Source organism: Somniosus microcephalus, unplaced genomic scaffold (genome assembly GCF_052327205.1).
Source record: "Somniosus microcephalus isolate GS21.2 unplaced genomic scaffold, FLI_Smic_1.0 unresolved_chr2, whole genome shotgun sequence".
NCBI lineage: Eukaryota > Metazoa > Chordata > Chondrichthyes > Squaliformes > Somniosidae > Somniosus > Somniosus microcephalus.
Window position 1 is genome coordinate 61,819,745 of NW_028225180.1, and position 20,251 is coordinate 61,839,995.

The 20,251-nt window shown below is 46.0% G+C and overlaps 1 pseudogene; it reads left to right on the plus strand.

The window, feature by feature from the left end:
- Nucleotides 1–554: 554 nt before the first annotated feature.
- Nucleotides 555–18,320, plus strand: LOC147092719 (NACHT, LRR and PYD domains-containing protein 3-like; annotated as a pseudogene).
- The last annotated feature ends 1,931 nt before the right edge of the window (nucleotides 18,321–20,251 follow it).

Here is a 20,251-nt window from a genome sequence, read left to right on the forward strand (position 1 = left end):
AAACTAATCACATTAAAACTGCTGCAGATTCTCAGTGATTCCTCAGTCTCCGAGAACTAAAATTCATCACATTTATTTCCCGTTAATGGTGGATCAAGGTGTTTACAGAATATTCAGCCTATGTTCAGAATGGGTCAGTACCCGGCCCAGTGATTGCTTTCTCAGCTCAAAACAACTGGGAGATCCTATCACTGTGCAGATCATTTCCTTCTCATTCTCAGTGTTTATCTTTCACTCCGCTCCTCAATATATTCATTATTAATCTTTACAGAAAGTCACGGATCTCGTGGAGAAGGGAAACCGGGTGGACAGTTCCAAACTTCTCCGAACTCTGGTGATGGAGAAAGGCTCTGGGGCCCGAAGGGTGATGTGGGAATCCTTTGTGAAAAGGCACCATGGGGTACCAAAGTTGGACAAAATACTGAAAGAAATACAGGAACTTGGTACGGTAAAATCACACACATGAATTCAAATATTAATTTAAACACTGAGGATTTTACTGTAACATTACACAGATCTGATTTCATGAAAGTTCATTGATCTAAACAGGTTCTGATCCATTTGATTACATGAACATCGCACGAGGTTTATCCGAAATACCCAGGCACCTGAAAGGTAAGTGATGACATGGAGATTTAAAAACATTTATCTCCCTTCTGAGAATCAGAATGTTTGACTGTCACCCTTTCTTTAGAGGTTGTCAGAATCTGGGAATCAGAAGTTCAAAGGCTGGACAAATAGGATTGGACGTCATTTAGATTTGTCATCAATCCAAAACTATTCTGTGTAGGTTCAAGATACAATTCAGGCCATTTCTGACGTTTCCTGTAAATATGCAGACGTTGTTATCATTTCACAAAATCCAGCTGTTGATTTCTATCACTTGTGAAGTCTTAAACACACCTGGCAGGATCCTGATAGACTGTGAAACCCGTACATACCTGACAGGATCCTGATACACTGTGAAACACCATACACACCTGGCAGGATCCTGATACACTGTGAAACCCCATACACACCTGGCAGGATCCTGATACACTGTGAAACCCCATACACACCTGGCAGGATCCTGATACACTGTGAAACCCCATACACACCTGGCAGGATCCTGATACACTGTGAAACCCCATACACACCTGGCAGGATCCCGATACGCTGTGAAAACCCATACACACCTAGCAGGACCCTGATACACTCTGAATCCCCATACACACCTTGCAGGCACCTGATACACTCTGAATCCCCATACACACCTGTACGCAACCTATCACATTGTGAATCACCGGACACAACTTGCAGGATCCTAAAACATGAGCCCCTGGCAGTATCCTGATAAACTGTGAAACCACATACTCACATGGCAGGATCATTATACCCTGTGACACATCGGTCCTTGAGCCTGATGCTAAGTAACTCTGCCCCTGGGATTCTATCCAGCACAAACTGTCGGAGTAGTGGTGGAGAAATGGGAAAGATTTAAGTATTACCGTTGTGCCTCACGTCATGAACCATCCGATAGTGTTCAATCCAATCTGAGAAGCTTTACGATGGTCACTCAATCAAACATTAACCGAGGAGGTACATGGGATAAAGGCAATGTTACGTGTGATTAGAAACTGATTGGACCGATTCCCACTGGCAGTGAAACAGACAAACTAGGCACAGAGAAACTTGTTGTACTGAAGGAAGCGTCCATTCATTCAGGAGGCTTTTGATTCCCAATTTACTGATTATCAGAAACATATTTGTAATTTTCAAAAACTACATTGTAGGAAATTAAACGATGGAATGTAATAATTGTAACTGTTGAAATGAACTCTCACTCTTTTCTTCCCTGGTGTAATACTGAGTGAAGTGGGCGGTACTTCTGTTTTTGATTCTGATCGGTTTTCTGACCAGAGTTATGTAAAAAGGATATAGGTGTAAAATTACTGCAAAACTGTTCACATTTTCGGAAACACAACAGGAGGATGTTTAGGGGGAAAAAAGGCCACTTTGGTCCAAACAAATCGGTCCTATTAGAGATGAACCCACCTGCCCCTCCTCTCGGTGTATCCACAGAAACACAACTAATTGCCTCTTGTCCCCAATTACACTGCTCCTTGGTGTCCTCCCTGGTAACTGGTCTCCCGCTCTATTACCCTTTGGTGAAAAAGATTACCCTGACTTCCCTTCTTACTCCTGGCGTCTTAGTGTCAGTTTTCTCTTAATTAATTGTGATCATTATTTTTCTCATTCCGGCATTAATTTTGTGAATTCTGTTAGAAATTCTGATCAATAATTCAATATCCAAAGTCTCTAATTCCAAACGAACCAAATCTAACACCGCACCCTTTCCTCTGCGTTAATTGTGCCATAGTCATCTTATTTCTCTCAGCACCTTCAGCATTGCAATAACATTCTTCCTCTGATTAGGTGATTAGAAGCATACACAGGACCTGCCCAGGATCTGACACACTTACAGTGGACGTTCTCTCCTTTCACAGCCTGCCCCTCTGCCAGTGCCCTCAATAACCTATATAAAATGCAAAAGGTCTGACACACTAACAGTTGGACTTCTGTCAATTCACAGTCTGTCCCTCTCCCAGTGCGCACACTACCCCAGATAACCTGCCCAGGGCCAGACACACGAACGATGGAACTTCTGTTCATTCACAGTCTGTCCCTCTCCCAGTGCCCACACTACCCCAGATAACCTCCCCAAGACTTGAAACACTAACGGTGGAACTTCTGTCCATTCACAGTCTGTCTCTCTCCTAGTACCCACACTACCTCAGATAACCTGCCCGGGACCTGACACACTAACGGTGCAAATTCTGTACATTCACAATCTGTCCCTCTCCCAGTGCCCTCACTAACACAGATAACCTCCCCAAGACTTGAAACACTAACGGTGGAACTTCTGTACATTCACAGTCTGTCCCTCTACCCAGTGTGCACACTACCCCAGATAACCTGCCCAGGACCTGATAGATAAACAGTGGATCTTTTGCACATTGCCCCTCTCGATGAGCAACCAATCCATTGCGGCAGAAGGGAAGCTCCACAGACCGTTTCACATATTGATCCACTAGATCCTCTGCTGTCATATAACCAGGATCATGTGTGGATGTATAATGAGATTTCTATAGCACAGGGCCGGTCGGACAGTATTAACCATCAGAGGGAAAAAATCACCTTCATAGTAATCTCCATGTTCAGTGAATGTTAGAATCAAGTGAGGATTTGAAATTTTTCTCAGCCATTGCTCACTTTAAAGCGAGGTTTCCATTAACTGAGTTTAATTTCTACACACACCTCTATTAAAGCTGTAAGTTCACGCTTGCAACATTTCAATGAATAATAAAGGGGTGTTGAGAAGTTGTTTTTTTGTCAATACAACTAACATTGAGACCACTTTCTGTCTGTTCTAATTGAAGACGTTCAACAGAAACACAAGGAAACACTTCGGGTACAAACTGAAACACTGAGAGTGAACACTATCCTAATAAAGGAGAAGGTTAAGATTTTCCAGCTGGTTGATCGATACGCTGAGCTAATGGTCATTTCTACTGTTCGAGATCGGACACTTGTAGAACATAAACTGCTGGCAAGAGGGCGAGACAACGAAGAGTGGAGAGAGAAACATCTCCGGAGAGAGCTGGAAAAAATCCAGACAGATCAATTGTTCCAGAGCTGTTATTCCCAGAGAGGGGGATTGTTCCAGAAAATTCAGAGTTTCTTCCTGCGATCCAATTCTGGGAGTTCAGCAGCAGTGAGCGGAGTCCCGGGGATTGGAAAAACAACAATGGTACAAAAGATTGTTTATGACTGGGCCACTGGGAAAATATACCCACACTTTGAATTTGTTTTCAGCTTTAAGTTCCGGGATTTGAACGCTATTTACTGCAGAATAAACTTGAGGAATCGGATACTGGATCTGTATCCTTACTTTGGGAATATTCTGGGAGAGCTCTGGAAGAACCCAGAGTTATTGCTGTTTATATTCGATGGTTTGGATGAATTCAAGGACATGATCGATTTTGCTGACAATCGGAGAAATACAGAACCTCAGCCCATGTGCACAGATCCCGAAGACTGGTGTGAATTGTCTGACATTGTGTACAGTTTAATACAGCACAAGCTGCTCCCAGGATGTTCAGTGCTAGTGACCAGCCACCCCACTGCATTACATTTATTGGAAAAGGCTGAGATCAGTGTCTGGGCTGAAATCCTGGGATTTGTTGGTGAAGAACGGAAGGAATATTTCAACAAGTTTTTTGAAGATCAGATGGTGGCAGCAGCTGTTTTCAAACATGTGGAGGAGAAAGAGATCCTGTACACCATGTGCTACAACCCTTCCTACTGCTGGATCCTCGGTCTGGCACTGGGTCCCTTCTTTACACAAAGAGACAGGGAACAGCAGCGGGATCCCAAGACCATCACCCAACTATATTCCTACTATATTTGCAACGTTCTGAAAAACCATGGCCGAGAGATTGAAAGCCCCCGTGATGTGTTACTGAAACTTGGTGAGATGGCCTTCACAGGAATCTCCGAGAAGAAGGTTGTGTTTAGAAATGGAGATTTGATCAAGTACAATCTGCAACCTTCCCAGTTCCTGTCTGGGTTCATGATGGAACTTTTGGAGAGAGATGATTCTGCCCAGAGCGTGGTGTACACATTCCCGCACCTCACCATCCAAGAGTTTGTAGCCGCACTCGCACAATTCCTGACTCCAGATCCCAGGGACATCCGGAAAATCCTCAGTGAAGCCCACAGCAAGGAAGATGGGCGATTTGAGATATTTCTCCGTTTTGTTGCTGGTCTGTCCTCCCCACAGGCAGATCGACCCCTGGAGGAGTTTCTGGGTCCATTTCTTCATCAAACCACCTGCCGAGTGATTGATTGGGTGAAGGAGAAGATTGAAGGACAGATTGGAAACACAGAGCGTGAAACTGGTCAAAGGAACCTCCTGAACACATTCCACTATCTGTTTGAGTCTCAGAATAAAGCACTGGCTCGGAAAACAGAGGGATCTGTGGAAACACTTACATTTAGTGGCATGACACTGACCCCGATTGATTGTGTGGCCATCTCGCATGTACTTGGACTCTGAGATACTATATGACACCTCGATTTACGGGAGTGCTCCATTCAGTGTGAAGGACTCCGGCGGCTGAGACCCGTACTGCACAAATGCCGGGTGTTGAGGTAACTGTTTATTTGTCTCTAACTGTTGGGCGAATTGTAGAACAGTCACGGATTGTGTTGTTGCTCCGTAATAAAGGGAAACAAACAGCTCAGTTAAACCAGAGTGAAGCAGATTCAACACAAATATGACCAATAATAAGAGGATCGGTCAGTAATTCCCTGAGTACTGGGGAATCTAAAATTGATGCTTGTGAACAAGTACAGATGTTATACTCTTGATCGGACCAGCAAATGCTGGTCACTGAAACAGAAGAGTCTTCGCGCAGCACTTGCGTCTTTGCATCAGAAGGTCGTGGATACAGGCCCCACGGTGGTAATCCAGACCGACACTTCAGTGAAAAGGTTCCAATCTAATGTATTGTGGGGTATTAGCCTCGGAGTACAGACACACACCGGCCAGTGGTGGGGCCTCGCACGCAGCGGGGGGCTCCTGAGTAAACCGCGGGAAGTGAATCCGGGAATTCCCCATAATCTGCCCCCTGTGTGTGAGGCCCTGCTCCGGGAGGGATCTTCTGAAATTTCCCCAAAACTGTTTAATATAATGTACAAAGTACAGGGAATCACAGCTTTATCATTTCATTCCGGGAAAATCGCCCTTTTTCCGTAAAATCCGGGATTTAAGGAGCAGCAGAAAGGAAACAACTTTCCCGAACATGAGGGGGCCACTGAGCTCCCGGAGGGTAATTCTGATCATCAGGGAAGGAGACCGGACTTGGGACATTTAAAGGCTTCACACAGACAGCGCTTTCCTTAATAAGTACAGTTTCTGACAGTCTGTGAATATATGGGCAGTTGGACAGATTGGGATTCATTCCCAGTGACAGGAAAATCTGCTCATTAATTTCTTGAAGTTGCTTCAATTTGTTCGGTAATATCCGAGAGGGAAAGTTTTTATCTAGGATTTGAGTCAGTTTGTATCTCGCGCTTTCTCTCTTTCTTTGTGTTTAGACTGCGGAGCAATAAACTAGGAGATTCAGGAGTGAAACTACTGTCTGTGGCTCTGAGGAACCCGGACTGTAAAATACAGGAACTGAGGTAAGTACCGGAATGTGTGAGATTGTGTCCATAATAACCGGATGCCTAACACTGAACATTATCATTTGCATCAGTGATAGATTTATTAAGAAACTTTGCTCATTATTAGTAGTATCAGTAACAGCGTTATTAATAAACTCTATGGCCTAGAAATTCAGTTCGGACGCTACTGCGGCGCTAAAGTCGGGCGCTCGGCAAATTTAGCGGCCACCGGAAAGTGCAGGCGAAATTCAGTAGATTTGGCCAACTTTTTGGCCGAGCGCTGCAGTAGGCGTTGGAACCCTGTGTTCAGGCGCTAATCCGGCGATGCAGCCTGATAACGCCGATTCCGGGCGCAGCGCAGGTGCGATCATGTGGTGAGTGTCAGCAGACACCCTGACGCCGGCCAGCTCTTAAAGGGGGAAGGGTCAACTTTGACTGCAGCCACGCCCTGCATGCTGTAGCCCTGCAACTAGGCCTCAGGACTGGTTGTGTCCCAAATCAACGCCTGGAGGTAATGGAGAGGGCCCGTGAAAGAGCCCAGCGGTTCTCTGACCATGCGCTGGGTGTGCTCCTTCATGGGGTACGCAAGAGAAGACGGGTCGTGTGCCCGGCTAGTGGCAGGAAGGCTCCCAGGAGCAAGTTCAGGGAGGCCTGGACCAAAATTGCCCGGAGGGTCTCCTCCAACTCCGATGTTCCCAGGAGTGCGGACCAGTGCCGCAAGAAATACAATGACCTATGTCGGCTGGTCAAGATGAGTACTCTTTCCAGTGTCCCCCTCATCCTTGCATGTGCACCTCCCATTAGGGCCAAAGGGACATCAAAGGTCTAATGCCCAGCCCTCCTCCCGCTGCAATGGCACTTGCATGTTAATCAATAGCTCTTTCTGCAGTTATCACACTGTCCAAGCTATTCCACCATGGGAGGCCTCACACACAGCAACAGGGCACCACACTGTCCAAGCTATTCCACCATGGGAGGCCTCACACACAGCAACAGGGCACCACACAGTCCAAGCTATTCCACCATGGGAGGACTCACACACACCAACGGGGCACCGCACTGTACTTAGACGCCCTCATTTCTCTTGTAGGCCAAGCTGGCGAGGAACGCCAGGAGCCTGCGTGTCACTGGTGGAGGCCCTCGCGATTACCAGGAGCTAACGGTTCTGGAAGAGAGGGTGGCCCGACTCCTGCATCACCCGGTGACTGGGCCTGTGGCGCTCGGCGACGCAGACCCTATACTGGAACCCACTGGTAAGGACAGGACCGGGTGCACCTCTCTCCTTGCCCTCGCGCATCAGATCTACATCCTTCCCCACTGGCCGAAAAATGCGCATAATTCACCAGTGCGGCCTCCCTCGCTGTCGGCCTGTCCTCACTCTAAAGCTACAGTTGTGCCTTCCTGCTTTCAGCTGGTGAGGAGGAGGTGCTCCCTGAAGCCCACACAGCCAGGCCCTCGGAGGAGGAGGACGTCGAGGAGCAGCAGCAAGGCGCCACCTCGGGGGAATCCTCCTCCGCTCCAGGAGATGGCAATGAAGGGGAGGCGTCTGGCGTGCCGGAGAGCCAGGGGGAGGCGGGGAGGGGAGCCCCGAACCTGGTCCCAGTGGCATGGATGCACGCGGCAAGGCTCCGGCGGCACGCCAGCCTTCTGCCCAGAGGGGGGAGGCGGTGGAGGGGAGGGCAGAACCTGCTCCCAGTGGCGTGGCCGCACGCGGCAAGGCTCCGGCGGCACACCAGCCTTCTGCCCAGAGGGGGGAGGCGCCCTCCAGTCCGGACTCGGACGTCGCCCAGGAGGTGCGCCTCCTGGATGAGATGTCGGCGGCGTCGGAGCGGCGGCACGTCGAATTCATGGAGGTGGTGGCACAGATGCCTCACGCCATCGAAAGCCTCACACAAAGTGTGGTGGCTTTCGGCCAATCCCAGGCCAGGGGGCTGGAGCAAATCGCAGCAGCGCACGCCAGGGGGGTGGAGCTCCTTGTGGCAGCGCATGAGAGAGGGGTGCAACAACTCGAGGAAGCGCAGCACGCCAGTCGCCAGCTGAGAGGTGCTGGGCAGACAATGGCACTGCAGATGCAGGCACATGCCGGCGCAGTTGGGGCACTGACTTCTGCCACCCTCGCACTGGCGCAGAGGTGTCGCCAGGCCAGCCGCCGCCCTGCTGCCGCACACCGGTCTGGTGACCAACAGTTTGGCGCGCTTGCTCCCCGGCCAGGCCGCCCGAGTGCACGTGTGTCTGGCGAGCAGAGCGCGCCTGGCATCACCCACCTTGTCCCCATTGGTGCAGGCGAGCCTGCCACTCCCCCAGCCAGGGTGCAAGGAGCTGCTGCAGGCAGTGAAGAGGGCCACCCACAGCTGCAGCAGCCACCAGCCGGCCCCTCCCGGGCCCGCCCTCGTGTAGGCCGACCCCCAAGGGCATCGGGCGAGACGCCTTGTCACCCTGAAGATCCTTCCCCCAGCCTCGCCACAGCCTCACGGCCCAGCTTGAGGCGCAGCAGCAGGACGGGCTGGGGCAAAAGACGGCTGTCGACGGACTCGCCCTCTCGCCACACCGAATAGAGTGTGGTGAGCGAGGATTTGGGTGATGCGGGTGCTTCTGTTCTGGGGGGCATTATGTTGTTTGGTTTTATGGGGGTGTTTGTGTTGTGGGGGCGGCTTGTTTTTGTTAGGCCAGTGAGGAAGGCCATTTGGATGTTGATGTTTTGTTAGTCCTCCCCAGGTTTTGGGAGTGACAGAAGTTTGTGACTGTTTTTTGGGGGTCTTCTCTGTTTTGCTCTTCCATGTGGGAAGGGCCCTGAGTTTTTGAAATAAAGATGTTTATTTATTCACCATGTGCAGGTGTCATGTTTCAAGTGGTTGTTGGGTTAACCGGCTGAGGGCTTGCGGAGCGGCTGCCTTCAGCTGCGTTCAGTGGCCCAGGCCATTCCCTGACAGGGGGCCTAGAAGTGTCGAGCAATACGCCCCCGGCGGACGGCCCTTGGACCTTGTCGCTCCCTCCTGGCCTGGTGCTCCTCCTCCTCAGGGTCCTCCTGCTCGTCCTCCTGAGGTGGTGGGGCAATGTCAGATGGCAGTGCCTGAGTCCTGCGGATAGCCAGGTTGTGGAGCATGCAGCACACCACGACGAACTGGGAGTCTCTATCCGGCGAATACTGAAGAGACCCGCCCGAACGATCCAGGCAACGGAACCGTTGCTTGAGGACGCCTATCGTTTGCTCTATTAGGTTCCTTGTGGCTTGATGGCTTTCGTTGTATGCCAGCTCTGCTGGGGTCCTGGGCGCGTGGAGCGGGGTCATGAGCCATGTGCACAAAGGGTAGCCCTTGTCCCCGATAAGCCATCCCCTTGGTGGAGGCTGTGCCTGGAACATGTCAGCCACAGTAGTCTGGCACAGGATAAAGGCATCGTGGCTGCTTCCTGGGAAGCGGGCATTGACAGCCAGGATGCGCTGCCTGTGGTCACACACCAGCTGCACATTTAGGGAATGGTAGCCCTTCCGGTTGCGGTATTGCTCGGCATTGTGGATAGCTGCCCGCATAGCCACATGCGTGCAGTCAATGGTGCCCTCCACCATGGGGAAGGCCGCGATCCTGGCAAATCCGACTGCACACTGCTCCTGCTTGTGTTGGGTCATGGGGAAGGAGATGAATTGGTGCCTCCTCGCGAAAAGTGCTTTGGTGACCTGTCGGATGCAGCGGTGCGCGGCGAACTGGGAGATTTTCACAATGTCCCCAGCAGCGGCTTGGAAGGAGCCGCTTGCATAAAAGCTGAGAGCCACCGTGACCTTCACTTCCACCGAGAGAGACGTTCTGGACATGAGCTGTGGCTGCAAATCTGCGTGAAGCAGCTGGCAGATCTCTCCAATCACCTCCCTTCTGAAGCGCAGCCTCTTAACACAATGCGCCGCAGTCATGGTGAGATATGAGACCTGCTCCCGGTATTGCCTGACTGGGTAAGGCCTACGTTGGCGACGCCTAATGGCCCCTCTGCGTCTAGGCATGCCTGGCCCTCTCTCAAAGCGTCTGCGAGCCCTTCGCACAAAATGTAGCAACTGAGGGTTGGCCCCCCATGCAGCCCCCATTACAAAGTTCCAAACAGCAAAATCACAAGGATGCAAATGTCAAAGCACTGGCTAGAAGCCAAAAATACCTCTCCTATGGTGTCCGAAATCAGTAATCTCTGTGCCTTGCTCTCTGTGCAGAAATCCAAAGCAGTAAAGTCATTGCAGCGAAATGGCTGGCTTTTATGTGTGAGTAGATGTGCCCTTTAATTAGCGCTCCCCGAATCCCACAGGGCCTCTGTTGAGTTCCATTTCACAGTTCTTAGCAGCGCCACGCCCACATCGGCCGGGCACCACTGAATTTCCGGTTTGGGGTGCACAAACTGCGTTGCACGACGAAATGACGTCATAAGATGCGCGCGCAGCTGAGCGGGCGCTAACACTTTGCGCCGGCGCTAAATCCCAGCTGAATTTTGGCGTAGGCGCAGATCCGGTGGTGCCCGGGCGCTAAGTGGCTAGCGCCGGAAATCTGGCGCTAACGGCTGGTGCAAACAGCTGAATTTCTAGGCCTATAGTATCAGTAGTATAAGCAATAGTCTTAATAATTATTGGGTGTTTACCTTGTTTGATGTTATTTCTTCTGTCCCATGCACCCACCCTCTCCCTCTCTCTCTCTCTCTCTCTCTCAGAACATTGGAACAGGATGAGCCCATTTTGCCCCTCGAGCCTGTTCAATGACATCATGGCTGAGCTGCAATCTAACTCCATATACCCGCCTTTCGCCCATATCCCTTAATATCTTTGGTTAACAAAGATCTATCAATCTCAGATTTAAAATTAACAATTGATCCAGCATTAATTGCCGTTTGCAGAAGAGAGTTCCAAACTTCTACCACCCTTTGTTTGTAGAAGTGTTTCCTAAATTCACCCTGAAAGGCCTGATTCCATTTTTTATATTTTGCCCCCGAATCCTCCATTCCCGACCTAACGGACATAATTTCTCTCTATCTAACCTACTTGTTCCCTGTAATATCTTGAAGTCTCTATCAAATCACCCATTAATCTTATAAATTATAGGGAATACAACTCTATTTTGTGTAATCTCTCCTCGTTATTTGACCCTTGGATTCCGGGTATGATTCTCATAACTCTACGCTTCACTCCCTCCAAGGCCAACATATCCATCGCAAGATAAAAACAGAAAATGCTGGCGATACTCAGCCGGTCAGGCAGCATCTGTAGACAGAGTAACAGAGTTAACGCTTCAGGTCGATGATACTTCTGTTTCTCTCTCCACAGATCCTGCCTGACCTGCTGAGTATTTCCAGCATTTTCTGTTTTTATTTCAGATTTCCAGCATCTGAAGTATTTTGCTTTTGTATATCCTTCCTAAGGTGTGGTGCCCAGAACTACTCAAAGTACTCCAGGTGTGGTCTAACCAGGGTTTTATATAGCTGCAGCGTGACGTCTACCCCCTTGTACTCTAGTCCTCTAGATATAAAGGCCAGCATTCCATTAGTCTTTTTGATTATTTTATGCATGTGTTCATGACATTTCCTGATCTATGTACATGTACCTCAAGTCTCTTTGGACTGCCACTGTTTTTAGTTTTTCACTGTTTAGAAAGTAACCAACTCTATCCTTTTTAGGTCAAAAGTGGATGAACTCACATTTGCCTACATTGAAATCCATTTGCCACAGTTTTGCCCATTTACTTATTCTATCAATATTGCTTTTTAACTGTATGCTTTCATCTACACTGCCACAATGCCGCCTATCTTTGTTCCATCGGCAAATTTGGATATATGGCTTTCTATGCCATCATTTAAGTCGTTAATAAATACTGTGAATAGTTGAGGTCCTAATGCAGATCCCTGTAGGACACCACTAATCACATCCTGCCAAGTAGAGCACCTGCCCATTAAACCTTCCCTCTGTTTACTGTGGTTCAGGAAATTTCCTAACAAAGTCAGTAATCGGCCTTCAATTCCATGGGCTTCAACCTTCATTAACAGTCTCTTATTAAATGCCTCATGGAAGTCCATATAAACAACAGCCATTAACATTCCCCTGTCCACTAATTTAGTCACTTCTTCAAAAAATTCAGTCAGGCTTGTCAGACATGACCCACCGTTCACAAATCCATGCTGGCTCTGTCTGATCAGCTGATAATTTAAGGTGTTCAGTCACCCTGTCCTTAATTATAGTCTCTACTAACTTCCTGACAACAGAGATTAGATTAACTGGTCTATAATTCCCTGGTCATTCTTAAGTCGCAGAGTGACATGCTCAATTTTCCAAACTAAAGGGACGGCTTCTGAATCGAGAGAACTTTGGAAGATTATAGCTAATGCATCCGCAATGTGCTCATGTGTTTCTTTAAATCCCTGCTGTGGAAAGCATCTGGTCCTGGGATTTGTCACTCTTTATTGCCATTATTTCCTTCATTATTGCTACTTTGCTTTTGTTAATGTTATTGAGTCCCTGTCCCTGATTCAATATTAGTTTCCTTGTGATTTCCGACATGCTATCCTCTTCCTCTATTGTAAATACTGACGCAAAGTAATTATTCAACATGCCCATCATTTCCTTATTGTCATTGACAAGATCACATATATCAGTTTTCAAGGGGTCAACATTGCGCCTGACTACCCTACTTTTCTTAATTTAACTGTAAAAAATGTTCGTATTGATTTTGACAACCCTTGCAAGTTTATTTCCATACTTCCTTTTTGTAGCTCTTATTATCTGTCTTGTCACCCTTTGCTGTTCTTTGTATCAGGATCTGTGGACCTTTCACCAGGATCTGTGCTATTTTTTCCATTTTTGTATGTTTTTTTAGTGTTCTGCTGTCTGTTCCCTCTTTAGTCATCCATGGCTGTTTCCTTTGGGCAAATAGTGCTCTTGCCCCTCCGGTATAATCTGGTTCTGTATCACATTAAATTATTTTTTAACATCTCCACTGATCTTCTGGCGTTTTACCCATTAACACATTGGCCCAGTTTACTTGGACAGTCTCTGTCTCATCCCGCTGACGTCGGCCGTACCTAAACCTAGAATTTTAGTAGCTATTTCGCATTTCTCCCTTCAATCACTACGTTGAACTCGATCATGTGATGCTTGCAAATGGATAAATGATTACACACCATTAGGCTGTTAACTAATCTAGCTCATTAATCATTACTAAATCTAATATGGCCTGTCCCCTTGTTGGTTCTAGAACATATTGTTGGAGAAAACTATCCCAGACACACTCAAGAAAGTCACTACCTTTCTGAAAGATATGCATCTGTCATCACTAACTATATGGAAGTTAAAATCCCCCATTAAAAACACTCTGCCTTTGCTACACGCGTATCTTATCTCTGCATGTATACAATGTTGCACTTCACAGCTACCAGGGGGCACATACACAACTCCCATTACAGTTTAAATTATTTCCTATTTCTTAATTCTTCCCATAAAGTCTCCATTGCCTGTTGACCTCTCTTATCATTGATGTATTTTCAGCCTTAATCCCTAAGGCTACTTCTCCCCCTCTGCCATTTTCCCTGTCTTTCCTGCAGACCTTATAACCTGGTATATTTAGTTTCCAGTCCGGACCATCTTGCAGCCATGTCATACACTCCAAGTTGAATTTGCACCTGCAGTTCATTCAATTATTGCATATTCTCCGTGCATTTGTATAAAGAACGCTTATTGCGCCACATTCCCTAACTTGCCCTTCACCTCGAATGTTTTACTTGCATGTTTCTTATTTCTGTCTCCTGGTTTAATCATTTTATATATTTAAGTTTTCCCTTTACCTAAAGCACAATTTATGACTTTTGTTCACTCTCTTCCCTTTCGTTTGCTTTTGACCTATTATTTGTACTACAATTTCCACTTGAGCCCTCCCCCATTTACTAGTTAAAATCCTTGTGATGGGCCGATTTATCCATCTACCTTTATCATCTTTAGACTGGATGAAAATGATCTCACCATTTCTTGTATCGAGCATCTGGTCTCTGATCTCAGTACAAACCGATCACTGACGATTCTGAACCTGAGTAGTAATAAACTGGGAGATTCAGGAGTGAAACTACTGTCTGCAGCTCTGAGGAACTCGGACTGTAAAATACAGAAACTGTGGTAAGTACCAGACTCTGTGAGATTGTGTTTATAATAACTGGATGTCTGACACTGTACATTATTATTAGTATCAGTAATAGTATTATTAATAAACACTGGGATTTATCCTAAATCATATTGTCTCTCTGTCTCTGATCTCCAGGCTGCATGATGTCTGTCTCACAGATTCATGTGCCGAGGACCTCGTCTCCGCTCTTAGTATACCATATTCACTGACAGAGCTGAACCTGTGTAATAATAAACTGGGAGATTCAGGAGTGAAATAACTGTCTGCGACTTATTAGTATCAATAATACTGTTAATAATAAACACTGCAAATTATTATTAGTATTAGTATAAGTAATAATGTTATTAATAAACACTGTACATTATCATTAGTATCAATAACAGTGTTATTAATAAACACTGTACATTAGTATTAGTATCAGTAACAGTGTTATTAATAAACACTGTACATTATTATTATCAATAATACTGTTACAAATAATGTGTTTATTAATATCAGTAATCTTGCTATTAATAAACACTGTACATTAGTATTAGTATCAGTAACAGTGTTATTAATAAACACTGAACATTATTATTATCAATAATACTGTTACAAATAATGTGTTTATTAATATCAGTAATCTTGCTATTAATAAACATTGTACATTATTATTGGTATCAGTAACAGTGTTATTAATAAAACACTGCCGATTAACCCTGGTTCCTCTCCCTTCCTCTTTTTTCTCTCTCGTTCTCATTCTCTGATCCCTAGACTGACTGGTGTCTGTCTCACTGATTCTTGTGCCGGGGATCTCGTCTCGACTCTCAGTACAAACCGGTCACTGACTGATCTGGACCTGGGTAATAATAACTTGCGAGATTTAGGAATGAAACTGCTGTCTGCGGCTCTGAGGAACCCGGACTGTAAAATACAGAAACTGCGGTGAGTACCAGACTGTGTGAAATTGTGTTTATAATAACTGGATATCTGACACTGAACATTATTATTAGTATCAGTAATAGTGTTATTAATAAATACTGCACATTATTCCTTTCATATATAGTATTCATTTATAAGAATATTACCGATACTAGTAATAATGTAGATTGTTAATTAACATCATGGCCTGTATTTTCCGACCCCTACGGGTGTGTACGAGCCGTGTACACACGTGTAGGGGCCTTGCAAGTGCCGGTTTCGGGCATACAAAGTGCTTGTGCTGAAAACCAACATTTCCGATCTGTCAAGAATGCTCTTGGCAGATCGCACGCCTGCCCTGGAGAAGGGTCTCTGTGGGTGGAGAGTTCCGCTTTCTGGAGACCCTCCGCCCGCTGAAAACCTTTAAGAATCTGACGCCTGGTAAAAGTAAGGCATAAGGCCTGCTTTTACCAGCATAAGAGTTTAAAGCAGTAAAAAATAATGTTTTCACTCATTTTTAATTAAAAAAACTTTAAAAAAATGTAAGTTTATATTTAGCCGTGTTGAAAAAAAAAATTTTCCCCAGTTTTTTTAATGTTTAACTTAATGTAATTTTAAAAACATGATGTTTTAAAAATTTATTTAATATTTTACTGTGTTTTTGAGTAATCTCCATTCATACTTTTGAAAGCTGAACTGCCTGCGCCCCTGGGATACCTGGGCATCTGCGCACGCTCCAGGAGAGGCCCAGGAAGAGTCCAGACCTCCGGAGCTCTCAGGTATGGGCGTAGATTTTTTCCAGGCCGGAGGCATCCGCATGTAGGAAGTCTCCGATCGGAAAATACGGGCCATTATGTTTATTAATAAACACTTAAATGTACACTGTATAACAGTAATAGCTGTTAATAAACACTGTATATAATTTGTATTATCTCTCGGTATCTCTCTCTTTATTTCTCTCTGATCCCCAGGCTGTATGAAAACGGTCTCACAGCTTCGTGTGCCGAGGATCTCGCCTCCGCTCTCAGTACAAATCAGTCACTGATGGAGCTGGACCTGGGGACTAATAAACTGCGAGATTCAGGAGCGAAACTACTGTGTGCAGCTCTGAAGAACCAGGACTGTAAAATACAGAGATTGCAGTAAGTACTAGACTGTGTGAGATTGTGGTTATAATGACTGGATTTCTATCACGGTATATAACGAATACTATCAGTAATAGTGTGATAAGAACTCATTGTCAGCTGTGGATCAGTGGGACCATTCTCGCTTCTGAGACACATGGTTCTGGGTTCAAGTCCTTCCGCAAAGACTGCACACAAATCTCGGCTGACACTCCAGTACAGTCTTTGGGATGAGACATTAAAATGAAGCTCAGTCTGCTCTAGAATGACCCGATTATGGTGCAATGTTTAAGGGCTCCAATAAATTACAAGCGGTTTGTTTTATAAGAACATAAGGAGTGGGCCGTACAGCCCCTCGAGCCTGCTCCTCCATTCAATAAGATCATGGCTAATCATCGACCTCAATCCCACTTTCCTGTCCAATCTCCATATCCCTTGATTCCCCATGAGTCCAAAAATCTATCTATCTCAGCCTTGAATATACTCAAATTCGCAGCATTCACAGCCCTCTGGAGCAGAGAATTCCAAAGATTCACAACCCTCTGAGTGAAGAAATTCTTCCTCATCTCAGTCTTAAATGGCCGACCCCTTATCCTGAGACTCTGCCCCCCAGTTCGAGACACTCCAGCCAGGGAAACAACGTCTCAGCATCTACCCTGTCAATCCCCTTCAGAATCTTGTATGTTTCAATGAGATCAGCTCTCATTCTTCTAAACTCCAGAGAGTATAGGCCCATTCTACACACTCTCTCATCATAGGACAGCCCTCTCATCCCATGAATCAATCTAGTTGCACCGCCTCCAAGGAGACCAAAACTGTGCACAATACTCCAGGTATGGTCTTACCAAGGCCCTGTACATTAGTCTCCTTATAAGATGCATTAGCCTCCACACCAATATCCAGAAGGGGAATCAAGAGAAGGTCATGTTAAAATAGTGGACAAAGTCATTTCACCTCCGCTGAAATAAAAGGGGTTGAATAATATTAACGGGTTTGCAGGGGCAGAGACACATGGGGGTGTACGTACTTTGAAATTGGCAGGACAAGCCGATAAAGCTGGAACCAACATCACTAAAAACAGGTAATCTGGTCATTATTAGATTGCTCTTTGTGGGAGTTTGCTGTTCACAATTTGTCTGCCGTTTTTCCGATATTACAACATGAATGCAGTTCAGAAGCACTTCATTAGCTGTCAAGCACTTCGGGGTATCCTGAGGTCAAAAATGTGTTATATGAATGTAAGTCAGTCTGTCTGTTTCTCCTTCTTTCCTTCCTTCCTTTCTTTTCCTTTTCTTTCCTTTCCTACCTTCCTTCCTTTCTTTCTTTCCTTCCCTTTTTTTCTTCCTTCTGTTTTTGGTAATAGTGTTATTTATAAACACTGCACATTGACATTAATCAACAGTACCGTTACGAATAAACACTGGGGGTTTACTCTGATTCCTGTTATTTCTCTCTCTGATCCCCAGGCTGGATGATACCCGTCTCACAGATTCTTGTATCGAGGATCTCGCCTCCGCTCTCAGTAGAAACCAGGCACTGACGGTTCTGAACCTGGAGTTAAACTCCTTCACAGACCAAGTTGTCCCCGCTCTCCGCCGCCTCATACTGACCTGCGGGAGTCTGGAGCGGATCATGTGAGTGTTTGTATTAATGATTAATGTCACAAATAAAATATAAATGTGATCCAGTCACTTTCATGGGTAATATTGATCTGTAATTATTACAGAAATATTAACCGCAATCTCCCTGTTTATTTCCGCTTTAATCTTTAATTTCAGGCTGTGGAAGAATCGGTTCAGTTCAAATGGAGAGAATCAGCTAAAGTTGTTGCAGGGAACAAGAAACGGACTGAGAGTGGAAGTGTGAACATTTCAATTGATGACCATCACTGGTCTCATTATATGACCATTTTTGGCCGATTTTCTGCCCCTCCCGTTTAACAGGCCGCGCTCTGGGTTTAAATCCTATCGGCCCCTTTAAGGGTATGCCGCTCGAGCTGAGCGAGCGTCATCTCCCATTGTGAGGTCAGAGGCCCAGCCACAGGGTCACGAGACTCAGCCACCCGGCCCCACAGCGCTGCTTCTGCAGGATATCCGAGGCTGAATGTTCCCCAATGGGACACTGGGGAAATGCACAGACAGGAAGGGCCCAGGCTGGGGCTCAGTCTGGGCTGCAGTGGGACACTGACAATTGCACTCAGTGTTACTGGGTTTGGGGGTAACATTACCCAGGCTTCGTTCTCAGTATCGGTGCTCAGTGACCCTGCTGGGAAGTGAACCTGTGTGGGTTCCGGATGGGGACAAGGTCTGTTCAGCGGGGCTGGATCCCATTATCCAATCGGGACCAACACCCAGTGCCTGTGGTGAGCCAGGGAGAGTTTCCTGTTGGGGAGGTTCCTGACGTTGCTTCACACATGGACTCGGACTGAAATTATCAATCATCTTCTGCCTTTCCAAAATAAGGAAACAACAGTTGCTGAATGAATGTATCTAGTGCAGGATCTGTTCCATTGTTATTCCTGGTATTTCCACACTGGAGGGTGAATTTCTAAACAGTTGGAATTACACATAGGTACTGGAGAGTGTCAAATAAAGAGGTTGAAGTGGCAAATTCACTCGCCCGTAAAAAGAGTAACAAGATGTGGAAGTTCAGTGAGCCAGTGGAAGCTACACTGCAGTAAATGGACAGGACCCACGTAAGGCCCCACAATCAGAACCACTCTGGGCCTGAAAACACAGACAGTGGTCTTAATACAGAGCAGGATTGTCAGAATTTATCAGCGAGAAGACAGGCTGATGTTCCGGCTCATGTTGCTGGTGATGTAACTCCTTTGAAGTGAAACAATTTTGCAGATACTGATGGACCTGCTGTACATTATTCTCTTATTTAATTTACGATCCCACCAGATACAGATTTACTTCTCACTCTGGTGAAATTGTGAAGTATCACTGTATTCATCAGATGTCAAAAATCAAGGGGTGGGAACCACTAATTCATTGTAAGTGGTAATGACTAGATTAGAAGAACAAGCACACACAAGTTTAATGAGCCGGTCTTAGATATTACCTGGGGCACAGACTGACAGATCAAGGGGCGTAACTGTATGGTTTAATGTAAATATCACTAGTCAGAAATGTCAAATAAATCAACATACAGTAATTAGGAAAGTATACATAAATAGCGGAAGGAACAGGTAATCGGAGGAGGAAAAAACTTGCATGTTATAATTCACGTACTTCTGAGGTACAGTAACTTTTATAATGTATACAAATCCAGCAACAAATTAGCGCACATAGCCTCACATTGCAATGAGATAAATAGCCATTTATTGGAGTAGAATTCAACTATCGGGATAGGTTGGTGTAGTGGTTATGTTACTGCACTAGTAATCCAGAGGCCATGCACATAACCCAAACAGCATGAGTTCAGATGGCAGTTTGAGAATTTAAAATCATTAAAAAATAAACTGGAATTAAAAACATATATATATATCATGTCATTTAATTTGGCCGAGTTTCATTTAAATCGCAGTTCTCCAATGCTTTTTGGGAAGGAACCCTGCCGAGCCAACCTGCTCTAGCCTGAATATGGCTCCAGTTCCTCACCAATGTGATTGATTGTTGTTAGCTTTCTCTGAAGTGCACGATTGAGCCACTCAGTACCAAACAGCTACATCACTGAAAGAAAAAGGAAGAATTACTTTAATTTATTTAGCGTTTTCACGACCACCTGACGTCCCAAAGCGCTTTCCAACCAATGAAGTATTTTTTGAAGTGCAATCACTCTTATAATGGCGGAATCGTTCAAGAAGACGGCCCACCAGCACCTTCTCAGGACAATTTGATGGGTGATCAATGGAGCCTCACCAGGGACACCCACAGCTCGGGA